We start from the raw sequence: 13,294 nt of genomic DNA on the forward strand, positions 1-13,294 counted from the left end.
AACTCAGAGGTATAAGCGTTCAGAATAAGATAAACTTTTATAACAAATATTAATGTTTTATTACATTTTTCATGAGACTCCCTTCTAAAATGCCTTTGATTTTTTTCACATTACTGTTAATGGTACTACGCTCTTCTTGGTCACCCAGAATAGGAAACTTTTGAATCATTTGATTCCCTCACCTTCACCTTCATGCCAAAAATCCAATCAATCATGAAGACTGTCCATGATTCCTTCCTAGTTTTTGCCCCTTCCTTTACATTCCCAGAATTATTACCTTGTGTAGGCCCAAAGTAAACTACTACAATAGCCTCTTGAGTTCCTCTGTTCTTTAGGCCTCCGTCCAGGCCAGCTGGCACTGTGTTTTTTTCTCTTCTCCTCTTTTCCAATCCAGATCTTACTAGGCCCTGCTTAAGCCTCACTTTCTCAGGGAAACCTTCCCCAACTGACCTAGCCTAGCATGAGCTATCCTTCCCTGGGCTTCCCTAGTACTTAATGTCTGTAGCATTCATTTGGCTGTTAACTGTGCTCTACTTTGTGAAATGGCTCTTGTTGCCTGAATTATAATTACATCTTGGAATGTGATTTAATAGGTAGCTATCCCTCAAGTAGAAAGCCTTAGAATTCATACACCCATAGGAGCATAATGATTCAGGCTATTAGATTTTTTAAATTTCTTGGTAGACATAGATTCTGTAGCTAGCTTGCTGAATAATGTGCAATTTTGTTAAAGAGAAATGCTGACTGTGACCCACTAAATTGAGTTTATAACCCACCAATGGATCACAACCTCCATTTTATAAAACACTAATCTAGACTAGATGGACCTTACAAAGATAAATCTTTCTCTTGTAATGGAGAGGTTAAGTCCTGGAAGCAAAAATCTTTACTAAGGGTGAGTGTAAAGTATTGCAGGAGAGGTATATAGCACGAGGGTTCAGAGGAGAAAGACCTGCATGGTGAAAACTATTCCTACTGTAGGAAGATGATTCTGTTTGGGGAAGAAGGGACTTGGGGACTTGGGTATCCCTTAGTAGTCTTACGGATTTTTCCTTTGGTAGTTAAATCATTCCTTTCAGGGGTTTTTCCTTTCACAGGGGCAGGTGGGAATAACACACATTCATTTCCTCTTTACTTGTTTTCTTCCTTAGTGTTTATGTGCTTGCATAATAGCAGGGCTTGTAATTGAGGTTTCCTGACTTGGATTGTATTTCTAAATACTAAGGAGCAAAAGCAGGATACTGTAAGGGAGAAGATTTATTTCTTGTTTAATACTCATCCATTTTGGGAATGAACAAAAAAGACTTTTTAAAATGGGGAACTCTAAGAGGTACTATGCTATGAGATGAAAACACCGTCACTTACAAATGGTGGTAATTACCTTTTCATTGTAGGCTTCTTGAATTATAGTTTTAAAGGAAGGGGATATTCTTTTTTTTTTTCTTTTTTTTTAAACATTTATTTATTTGGCTGTGCAAGGTCTTAGTTGCAGCATGTGGGATCTAGTTCCCTGACCAGGAATCAAACCTGGGCCCCCTGCATTGGGACTGTGGAGTCTTAACCACTGGACCTCCAGGGAAATCCCAAGAGAGGGGATATCCTATAGTAAGTAGTGTTGACAGACTGTAATTCTTACCCCTGAATAATTTTCCTAAGAATGTGCTGTTTCTTTTCCACTGATTTTTTCCTTCCCTTCCTTTCTTTCCTCCCTTCCTTCTTTTCTTTTTTAAATGAAATGAGCCTTTGAGGCGAAGCTTTTCTTGGTTATATACTTTCTGGCAGCTCTTTTCTCTTGTAGAAGATCCTTTATGTAAAGGCTATCTTGCATGATTTTTACTGCCTTAGTAAAGACAGAATTATACCTGGGGAAAATGCATTGTCAAATTGCTTTTTAGGTTCCCCAGGGTCACATGTTAAATGTTGTAACAATATCCATATGGTTGTAATGTACTTTTGTGTGTGTTTTTTTAAATACGAAAAATAAAATTATTGATGGCCATCAATCCTCAGGGGTTATTTGCTATAATTCAATAAATTTTGAGCCTTTACTGTGGGCAGGGATTTGTATACATACTTGAATCCTGGCAACCTTGTCAGGAAGATATTAGTAGCCCCTTTTAGAAATGAGGCAACTGAGGTTCATAGATGTGAAAATATTTGCTGGAATCTACCTCACTGGAAAGTGGTACAATCAGCATTTCAACTCAGGATTGCCAGACTACAAAGCAGGGCTTTTTCCACTGGATAGGAGCACTTTCCTCTGGACCTGGGGTTGTCTTGGAAGGCTTTACAGAGGGGACAGTGCTTGAGTGAACACCTGGATGGATGGAGGGTGAAGTAGGAGTTTTCTGTAATGACGTGAGGGAGGAGGACATTCCAGGCAGGGGTAAATCTGTGTGCAGCATATTATATCCAGATATTATGAAAAAGCATGTTATATCCAGATGATTTCTGAATTTTGAAGACTTGAGAAAGCATATTATATCCAAATGATTTCTGAATTATGAGAGGGGCAAGTGGCAGAAGATGAGGTTGGAAAAGAGGTGGGCAGGGTCCCAGCACAGGCATTGTCAGCTTCTCTGAGTTTGCCTCTTCTCTAGCCTCCTGTACCAGCAGTTAGTTGGGTTGTGTCTCCTCTTGGCTGCCATAACAAGCATCCTGTGCATAATGTGCATCCCTTGTGTAGAAATAGTTTCTTTACTCGCTTGTTTCCACTAGACTGTGTCCTCTTTGAGAGCAAAGACTGTGCTTTTTATCATTGTATCCAGTATAGCCAGACACATACAGTAGGCACTCAGGAAGTGATGGGGTATGAAAGGGCCTTGTCCTTGCTAAGGAGAATCAATATTTATCATGGTCACCTCTGTTTGCCACTCTTCTACTCTTTCACAGTTGAGTAGGATTTTAACTTGGTAATTTTAGGATCTCTTCACATTTCCTGAGGCTAACACACCTGATAGAAAGCTAACAGAGCCTCACTGGTGGCCCCAAGGGCCTGGAGCAGAGTTAACTGGTATAGCCCAAGTCCAGCCTGGGTTACTTGGTCTCCTGGTGTCACATCACACTTCTCACTTTTTCTGCTCAATTCAACTCAGCAGTCATTGATGGAGCAAGTCCTGTGCCCACTGTACTTTGTGCTGTGGGGATTCAGACATGAACAAGAAAGGGGAGGCAGTATGGCATGGTGGAAAAAATGCAGCCTCTTCACTTCATAGGGTTCCTGTGACGAACAAGTGAGAGAATGTACATTTAGCCCTTAGTGCAGGCCTTACATTATTCACAGGGCAGGTGGGAATAATACACATGGTTTTGATCAATAGAGTCTAGCATCTTATATAGGGTTACTTTAGTCTAGGGTTTATAATAGTATAGCAGGTGTACGACGTGTAAATAGGTAACTACAGTGCAAAGGCTACATTTGAAAAGCACTAGAATAGAGCTAAAATTACCATGGAAGCACAAAGAAGGCAGGAAGACCAAGGAATGCTTTGTGGAAGAAGTGGCATTGAATAGAATCCCCTTTTCACACAGTTGACATACCTAACTAGAAGGCTGTGGAGATTAAAGGCTTAATTAACTATTGCCTGTTCTGAGACCCCTTCTCTGATCACCCTATTAAAATTAGGTCTATCTCTGTTATTCTCTGTCAGAGTCAAACCTGCACAATTACAGTTTCTAAGTGTTTCTTCTTTTTAAAATTTATTTTATTTTATTTTATATTTTATTTATTTATTTTGTCTGCATTGGGTCTTCATTGCTGCACACAGACTTTGTCTAGTTGTGGTGAGCGGGGGCTACTCTTTGTTGCGGTGCGCGGGCTTCTCATTGCGGTGGCTTCTCTTGTTGCAGAGCACGGGCTCTAGGCGTGCGGGCTTCAGTGGTTGCGGCACACGGGCCCTAGAACGCGCGGGCTTCAGTAGTTGTGGCACGTGGGCTTCAGTAGTTGTGGCTTGCAGGCTCACTAGTTGTGGCTCGTGGGCTCTGGAGCGCAGGCTCAGTAGTTGTGGCGCCCGGGCTTAGTTGCTCCGTGGCATGTTGGACCTTCCTGGACCAGGGATTGAACCCGAGTCCCCTGCATTGGCAGGTGGATTCTTAACCACTGAGCCACCAGGGAAGTCCCTCTTAAGTGTTTCTTTATTTGTGTATGTGCTGGTTTATTATCTGCTTCTTTCATTAGACTATAAGCAGTGTGAGGGCAGTGACCATATCTAGCTTGTTCACTGTTGTATCTCTAGCACTAACCCCTGGTAGGCACTCAAGAAATACTTGTTAAATGAATGAATGACTGTAAACACTGACTGTCATTTATCTATATATCATATTAGCTCTGGACAGTTGCTATGCAGGACTGTGGCCTAATGACAAAAGCACCTGAAAGTAATCAAGGAGCAACTTGGTCCTGTTTGAACTTGCTGTCATTGTTCTGAGCTTTTTGGTTTCAGCTGAGGATATCCTTTTCCCTTCCTTTATCTTTCTTACAGCGCCCTTATCATTCAGACCGGATGAATGCTGAAAACAATGAGTAGTCTAAAGAGTGTATTTTTAAGATGATGATTAAGAGTCTCTAGAGGCCACTTTATAGTGAAACCAGGACTGAAAATTGGATGTTGGAGTTCCCCAGAAGGAAAAAGCTCAGGCTGCTACTTTCTTCAGTTGCTTCCTTTTGTGTATGATCTTCATGTGGGCATTTTGTAAAGTTTAATTTTTTGGAATGCTAAAAGCGTTTAAAGTCATGTATTAGTCAGTGTAATAAAAAATTATTTCTTTAAAGCAATCTCTAAAGAGAGAATGCTGTTAAGTTTTCTGTTTCAGCAGTTCTCACAGTATGATTCACAGAAGGTCCTTTGTGGGAGAGGAGGAGAGGCATTTTAGCATTGTGTAGTAGTATCTTCTTTGTATATACTACTTTTTAAAAACGTAGTTTATTGATTTGACAGAGGTAACCAGGTAAAGATTGTGGTCCCTGATGTCTTTTGTCACACCAGAGAGGAACAGAGACCATCAGGTTTGAGAACAATTACATTCTCACGTTGTATAATTTCTTTAAATAGTTTCTGGATGAAAAGGGTAGAAGTAAAATCTGCTTTGTTCACGTCCATTAAATGCTACTGGGAGCCTGATGGCCTTGGAACTCTTTCACCATTTTAGTGGGGCTCTTGCTATTTAGAATGCCCAGAGTCAGGGTCAGTGCAGAATCAGTTATTAAAGGACAATAGTGGTGGTTATAGCTATTCAGAAGACTTCCTTTTGTTGATTGCTGTTATGCAAATACTACTGATGTCATACATTGGGTCTTTTTTCATTGTGGTCTCTCTTGGGTGTATTATGATTTTAGAAAGTGGTGTATGATGTTATATATATTATATATATAGTGACTGAAGAAACCTGGCTTATTTATCAGTCTTGCCATGATCTCTTACGTGGACCTTTCAGTAACCTTCTGTTTACTCTTCTCCCTTTCTTTATCATCTCATTCTCCAGGCCAGTCTCCACAGAGCAGCCAGAGCGATCTCTTTAAAACATAGATCAGAATAACTCCTACAGCTCTTTAAGGCTTTCTCACTGCTCTTTGTGTTAAACTCCCTACTGTGGCCTACCTGGCCCTGAGCCTCTTCCCATACCACAATGCTTCCCCTTGTTCACCATGTTCCAGACACTGTGGTCTCTTTTCTGTTTTTACAACATGGCAAGTCTCTGAGCCTTTTTATTTTCTGTTTCTTCTTTCTAGAGTTCTTCCCCTGGCTGGCTTCTTCAAGCTTTACCCCAAGTGCCACCTCCACGGAGAGGCCATCTATGTTAGTTTCTTAGGGCTGTTCTAACAAAGTACCACAAACTGGGAGGCTTAAAACAACAGAAATTTATTTTCTAACAGTTTTGGAGGCCAGAAGTTCAAAATCAAGGTGTCGGTGTGATTGGTTCCTCCTAGGGAGAATCTGTTCCATCTCTCTCCTAGCTTCTGGTAGTTGCTGGCAATCCTTAGTGGCTTGCAGCTGCATAATTCCAGTGTCGTCTTCTGTCACATGGCCATCCGTGTCTTCACATGGCCTTCTCTCTGTATCTGTCTCTGTGTTTCTTCTCTTCTTATAAGGACACCAGTTATATTGGACTAAGGGCCAACCCTATTCCAATATGACCTCATCTTAATTAATTATATTTGTAATGACCCTATTTCCAGATAAAGTCACTTTCTGAGGTTCCGGGAAGAACATGAATTTTGGGGGAGACATTATTCAACCCAGTACACCTTCCCTGACTCTCAATTTAAAGTAGGCTGCATTAGTGGAGCTATATCTATAAACATACTCACAAGTTATTTATTTCTAGCCATTGGTGAGCAAGGCACTTCCTTAGACCACATTTCATGCATTGTGCTCAATTCTGGGCACACCATCCATGAAAGGGAAGATAATTGAACTAGAATGTGAATGGGGTTGTGAAGATTTTAGAAATCATGTTATATGGGTAAGAACTGGGGTTTTGCTCAGTTGGAGAAGAGTAGATTTGGGAAGTCATCACAGCCCTCTGCAGGAGGACCATCCCTTAGAGGAGGGGGAATACGGAAGATTGGATTGTGAATTACATACATACACAGGTCTGTATCCTGTACTTGAGAAGCATGGTTTTGCCTTTTTGGGGGTGGGGGTGGGGGTCTTTATCGTTTTACCTTTTACCAGATACCAGCCTCCATCTCTTCCATCATAAAGGAAGAAAAACATTAGTTTGTCCCCCTCATCTGTGTTTTCCTTTCCACAGTTTCAGTTACCTGCAGTCAACCTTGGTCCAAAAATATTAAATGGAAAATTCCAGAAATAAACAATTCATAAGTTTTAAATTGTGTGCTGTTCTGAGTAGTGTGATGAAATCTCACACCTTCTGCTCTCTCCTGCCAGGACCTGAATCATCCCTATGTCTAGCGTATCCACGCTGTATATGCTACCCGTCTGTTAGCATGCGAAAAAACATAGAATATGTTCCCTTTGTACCCACAGGGAATTGGTTCCAGGACCCCTCCGCGGATACCAAAATCCACGGATGCTTAAGGCCCTTATATATCGTACCATACAATGGCATAATACAGTTGGCTCTCTGTATCTGTAGGTTCCGCAGCCGTGGATATGGAGGGCTGACTATATTGGGTTTGCTGACCGTATAGGGTTCAGCACTACCTACAGTTTCTGGCATCTCCTGGGGATCTTGGAATGTACCCACCATGGATGTGGGGGGATTACTGTATATGAGTTCTGGCAAGATTTTTCACTTTTTAAAATGGAATAAATATAACTTAGTTCAGATTCCCTTGCAATTCAGCAAGCAGATTTCGGCAGCATTTGCCTGTGATGGAGAGGACCTCATGGCTTTGGGTATTCATGGTTGCATGGACATCAGGGATGACCTCAACTCCCTTGCCTCCTGTTCTCTGTCACAGCCTCTTTATGAAATTCCTATCCTAGTTTTATCCAGCCATTAAGCTTCTCTACTCCTATCCTGGGTGGTGGATGTCTGTTGAAGCAAACCCACAACTAGGCAGATTGTTGTACCTGCAAATTTAGTCTCTAAACTCAGGGATCCTATGAAGGCCTGAGCATCAGTTCCTTCTTCCATGCTGCACTTTCACCTCTATCTTCAAATCATTGCCACACTATGCCCTTTTACTCTCTTTTAGTAGATAGCCTTGCCCCCTACTTCACTGATTAAAAAACTTAGTTGTTGTACGAGAGGCGTTTTAGCCAGAACCCCGTCAGTGTTCTCCTTTTCCACCTAGAGATGTAGTTCCTTCTGCAGCCGTCTGTTTCACAATGGAGGAGGGGTTCCTCCTGTGCAAATCAAATCCCTCCATCTGTGTCTTGACCCCATTTTCTCCTGTCTCCTCAGAATCTCCCAGCATCACTAATCCCCCTCTCACCTATAGTCTCAACTATTCCCTCTATAATCACTTTTTGCCTTTGGGCATTATACCTCTACCATGTTTCTTTCTTTTTCATAAAACTCTTTGTGGAAAAAAGTATCTTACACATTGATCAAATCGACATTTTGCAGCACATTTGGGGATACTGAACACTAGTATGCTGCTGAATGATCCAGTATAATATACATTTTACAGGAAGCTGTCATTCAGGTTAAATAACCGTGCACTGCCAGAGAGCCACAGGTTTACGTCCTTTACAGCCCTAAAAACTGTGACTATAACCCTGTCACAAGGTCATACCTGACCTTTTGGGTTATATACTTCAGTAAAATGCTGATTAGTCCTTCCCCTGCCCCTCCCTAGATGCTGGCCTTTTGTCCGTATTAATTTGTAGGTATTTATCTTCCTGTTTCTCCTCCCAGCAGAGGGCATGCAGTTCCTGGTTCCTCAGCAGCCTGGATAAAGCTAAACTGTTATGAGTCGGGTTTAGGTTTTATGCTTGGGTTCTTCCTCAGGCACGTGATTTGTCACTGGGCAAAAGGCACATCTGACTATAGCATTCTGCAACTCTTCCAAAGCCAGTGACAGACCCATGCAATAAATGAATCCTCACAAACTTGATCTTGAGAACTTTGATTTCCATTCTCATTGCTTTGAGTCATGCTGTTCTCTGAAGCTGTGTTGGGTTTGTTTTAATACCAACTGCAGAGCTAGGATGTATGCATGCGTGCATTTATTCTGTGTATAGTCATTGATCTACCATGTGCCAGACATTATTCTAGTCACTGGGGACTTAGCAGTGGACACAACAGACGAAAGTCTCTGCCTCATTAAGGCTCTATTTCTAGCGTACCTATCTCATTCACTGTTGATTTAGAGAGGCAATCTCAGATTTCAGTTAGGTTTCTCTTTATAGGGAGATTTTCCTATGTACGTCAGGTGGCAGCCTGGTGAATCTAATCTCATCTCCCATCTCTTCTCCTCATGAACTATATATCTTCTGCCACAAACAACAACAGTTCCTGAATATGCTTGTTCTGCAGAGTTCCTCATGCTCCCTTTGCTTGACATGCTTTTCTGTACTTGAAAAAATTCTTGTTACTCTTCAGAGTTCACCTCAGATACCACTTCCTTGGTGAAGCCTTGCATGATTCCTGCAGGTCGGAACGTAACTTCTAAGCTCCCACAGCACTTTGTATATAGAACTTAAACCATACCATCTTGTGATTGTTTATTAGTATGCTCATCACTTGTTTTAGATTCAAAACTTGAGAGATGGAATTGTATCTTACTCCGTTCTCTTTCCTAATGCCTGTCACTAATGAATACTCAATACACATTTTTAAGTGAAAGAAAAAAAAATTTTTTTAAAACATCTTTATTGGAGTATAATTGCTTTACAATGGTGTGTTAGTTTCTGCTTTATAACAAAGTGAATCAGCTATACATATACATATATCCCCATATCTCCTCCCTCTTGCATCTCCCTCCCACCCTCCCTATCCCACCCCTCTAGGTGGTCACAAAGCACCAAGCTGAACTCCCTGTGCCATGCGGCTGCCTCCCACTAGCTATCTATTTTACATTTGCTACTGTATATATGTCCATGCCACTCTCTCACTTTGTCTCAGCTTACTCTTCCCCCTCCCTGTATACTCAAGTCCATTCTCTATGTCTGCGTCTTTATTCCTGTCCTGCCCCTAGGTTCTTCAGAACCATTTTTTTTTTTTTTTTTAGATTCCATATATGTGTTAGCATACAGTATTTGTTTTTCTCTTTCTGACTTACTTCACTCTGTATGACAGACTCTAGGTCCATCCATCTCACTACAAATAACTCAATTTCGTTTCTGAGTAATATTCCATTGTATATATGTGCCACATCTTCTTTATCCATTCATCTGTCGATGGACACTTAGGTTGCTTCCATGTCCTGGCTATTGTAAATAGAGCTTCAATGAACATTGTGGTACATGACTCTTTTTGAATTATGGTTTTCTGAGGGTATATGCCCAGTAGTGGGATTGCTGGGTCGTATGGTAGTTCTATTTTTAGCTTTTTAAGAAACCTCCATACTGTTTTCCATAGTGGCTGTATCAATTTACATTCCCACCAACAGTGCAAGAGGGTTCCCTTTCCTCCACACCCTCTCCAGCATTTATTGTTTGTAGATTTTTTGATGATGGCCATTCTGACTGGTGTGAGGTGATACCTCACCTGGTGATACCTCGTTGTAGTTTTGATTTGCATTTCTCTAATGATTAGTGATGTTGAGCATCCTTTCATGTGTTTGTGGGCAATCTGTATATCTTCTTTGGAGAAATGTCTATTTAGGTCTTCTGCCCATTTTTGGATTGGGTTTTTTTTTGATATTGATATGCATGAGCTGCTTGTAAATTTTGGAGATTAATCCTTTGTCAGTTGCTTCATTTGCAAATATTTACTCCCATTCTGAGGGTTGTCTTTTCGTCTTGTTTATGTTTTTCTTTGCTGCGCAAAAGCTTTTAAGTTTCATTAGGTCCCATTTGTTTATTTGTGTTTTTATTTCCATTTCTCTAGGAGGTGGGTCAAAAAGGATCTTGCTGTGATTTATGTCACAGAGTGTTCTGCCTATGTTTTCCTCTAAGAGTTTTATAGTGTCTGGCCTTACATTTAGGTCTTTAATCCATTTTGAGTTTATTTTTGTGTATAGTGTTAGGGAGTGTTCTAATTTCATTCTTTTACATGTAGCTGTCCATTTTTCTCAGCACCACTTATTGAAGAGGCTGTCTTTTCCCTATTATATATTCTTGCCTCCTTTATCAAAAATAAGGTGACCATATGTGTGTGGGTTTATCTTTGGGCTTTCTATCCTGTTCCATTGATCTGTGTTTCTGTTTTTGTGCCAGTACCATACTGTCTTGATTACTGTAGCTTTGTAGTATAGTCTGAAGAAAAATTTAATATAAATGTGATTTAGTATAATATAATTTACATATGACTATAGTGAAATAGAAATATAAACATCATATGTACATAATACATGTATCCTAAAGGAAATCTTAAGTGTTTACAAATCCATTTGCTAATTATCTTATAGGTATAGAAAAATGCACCATCCTAAATCCAGAATTCTCTCATGCTCTTTAAGAGTGACTTTCCCCTGCAAGGGTAATCACTAGTCTGACTTCTAACAGCATGCATTTTGAACCCTGACTTTAAACTATGTGAATATTTCTTTATTTAAAAAGAAAGATGTAAAATAATTGACATCTTTGTATCTCAGGTTTTTTCATTTAAGAGTTTGGACTTGAGATTTAAGTTCCCTTCCTGTCCTAAAATTTTATGAATCTAATATTTAAAACCTAACCGTTCTCCTACTTTACTATTGGATTGGCCAAAAAGTTCGTTCGGGTTTTATTAACATGGAAAACCCGAACGAACTTTTTGGCCAACCCAATACTTATACAACAGCACCCTCTGACGATGTAACATTTACTAAACTTTAGATATTTAATAATTGCAGTGACAGTTTATCTCTAATTTGAGAGCTTAAACTGTGGTCAGGTAATTCTAGTGGTACAGAGCTTCCTGAAGCCACAGGAAGTTATTGATCGTGTGGTGCTCTCACAGAGCTCTTTAGCCAACAGATGATGCCAGACTCTTCCTCTGCTGAAACACCTGACTATTGTTTGACAAAACATGTTATTTCTTGATTTACTAGAATGTTTTAGGTATTCTTAAGGGCAGGATATCTTCACCTTTGTTTTAGTAGTAGAGCAGAGAATATTTTGATGTCATAGAATTTTGGTAATTTAGAATGTAATTCTCCTTTTGGGGTCCAAAGTCTTTGGTCAGGGGAAAGGAGGCTTCCTGAACACTGTAGAATTGTGTTGAATCCATTTTCCTACCAAGTATATACTATTAAAAATAGTATATACTATTTTTAGATGCTGTTGTGATATTTATTTATACCATTATTGAATTTATAATAGCTTCTCTTATATTTTCTCAAGCACTGGCTTGATATAACATGATATAAAGTGTCTATGAGAATTTTAACATTAACAAGAGGACCTTTTACACAGAAATGTGGGGAACCACATTAGGAAGATTTGGACTGCATTCATTCAATAATTATTTATAAAGTATCTGTCTTGTACAGCGGCACTGTGGTAGCTATTGTGTTCTTGCCTTTCTAACAATCCATTTGTAGGTGTAGGAAGCTGGATAGCCAAACTTTTTCCACAGCAGACTCTCTCATATCCTTTTATTCCCTTCCCAGTTTGTTTTATCTTTAAGAAAATAATTTATATCTAAGAGTTTCTTTTTTGAGACTAGGAGCAGGTTACAAATAATATACAGAAGGAAGGAATACAATTTTCTCTTTTATATTAATATGGACAGAAAGATGTGTGAAGATATGCAGCATCTTATTACATAGAAGGATGATTTCATTTGAAGGTTATCTCTGAGGAAACTTCCACCTTCCTTGTTAAAATGGAAACTAGACCTGCTAAGGTTGGCAATGAAGGGAGCATCCCTGTGGGAAGGGAATGACATTCCTGTTTCTTGGACTCACCTTCCTCTTGGAGGGACTTGTGATTCTTTTCTTTATCACCACCACCACTCTGTCATCAAGGGATCCTGTTTCCCTTTTAATTCTTTAAAGTCAGATTCACTCTCCAATCTTTCCTGGTATCTTTGTAGTACAGATGAACAAAGGTAGAACATTCAAAGGATTCTTGAAAGGTTGTGACATAATAAAGTAGAAATAAACCGAGTCACCCATGATCTGACTCATAAGATATGGCTTGCTGTCCCGTCTTGACCCAGTTCTGTGGCTACTCCTGGGTGAGGGACAACTTAGAAGGACCCCACTCATAGGACTTTTCTCCAACTATAGACCTAGATCCTGCCTAAACCCCACCTTCCTTTCAGGTTTTGGTTCCTTCTTTGAGAAATTGTGTCCTTCTAACATGAAGGTGTCTACCCCTTCAGGGGAGATCAAACTTGCCCGGAAACAATGTCAGTCTCCATTTAGGAACTCTAATAGAATGTAATGCCATAATTCCATAATTAATACAGGATACACACATCAAATGGAAGAAAGGACGTCTTATTTCATTTTAACATCTCTGGATTAGAATTGGAGACCAGAGAGCCCTCTTTCAAGGTGCTTTAATGTATTGGAGGTGTGAGTCTATTTTTTTGTCTTGTATATCTCTGAGTATACTTTTCATATGTTTAGTAAAATTTCAGTCAACTATTATCATATATCTGGGTATGTAAATGAAACCAACTGTATACTGAGTTTCTTAAAACTAAAAGCTACTAAGAGTCAACGTGATTTTTTTTTCTTATCAGCAGTCTGATTAAATGAGTTAAAAACAATATAGTAACAATTCTT

At 39.8% G+C, this 13,294-nt stretch overlaps 1 protein-coding gene across 5 annotated transcripts in view; it reads left to right on the top strand.

The window, feature by feature from the left end:
* PRCP (prolylcarboxypeptidase) overlaps positions 1-13,294 on the top strand; it is a 70,488-nt gene that overhangs the window by 18,885 nt on the left and 38,309 nt on the right. The window lies entirely within an intron of this gene.

The sequence above is a fragment of the Eubalaena glacialis genome, chromosome 10, assembly GCF_028564815.1.
Source record: "Eubalaena glacialis isolate mEubGla1 chromosome 10, mEubGla1.1.hap2.+ XY, whole genome shotgun sequence".
NCBI lineage: Eukaryota > Metazoa > Chordata > Mammalia > Artiodactyla > Balaenidae > Eubalaena > Eubalaena glacialis.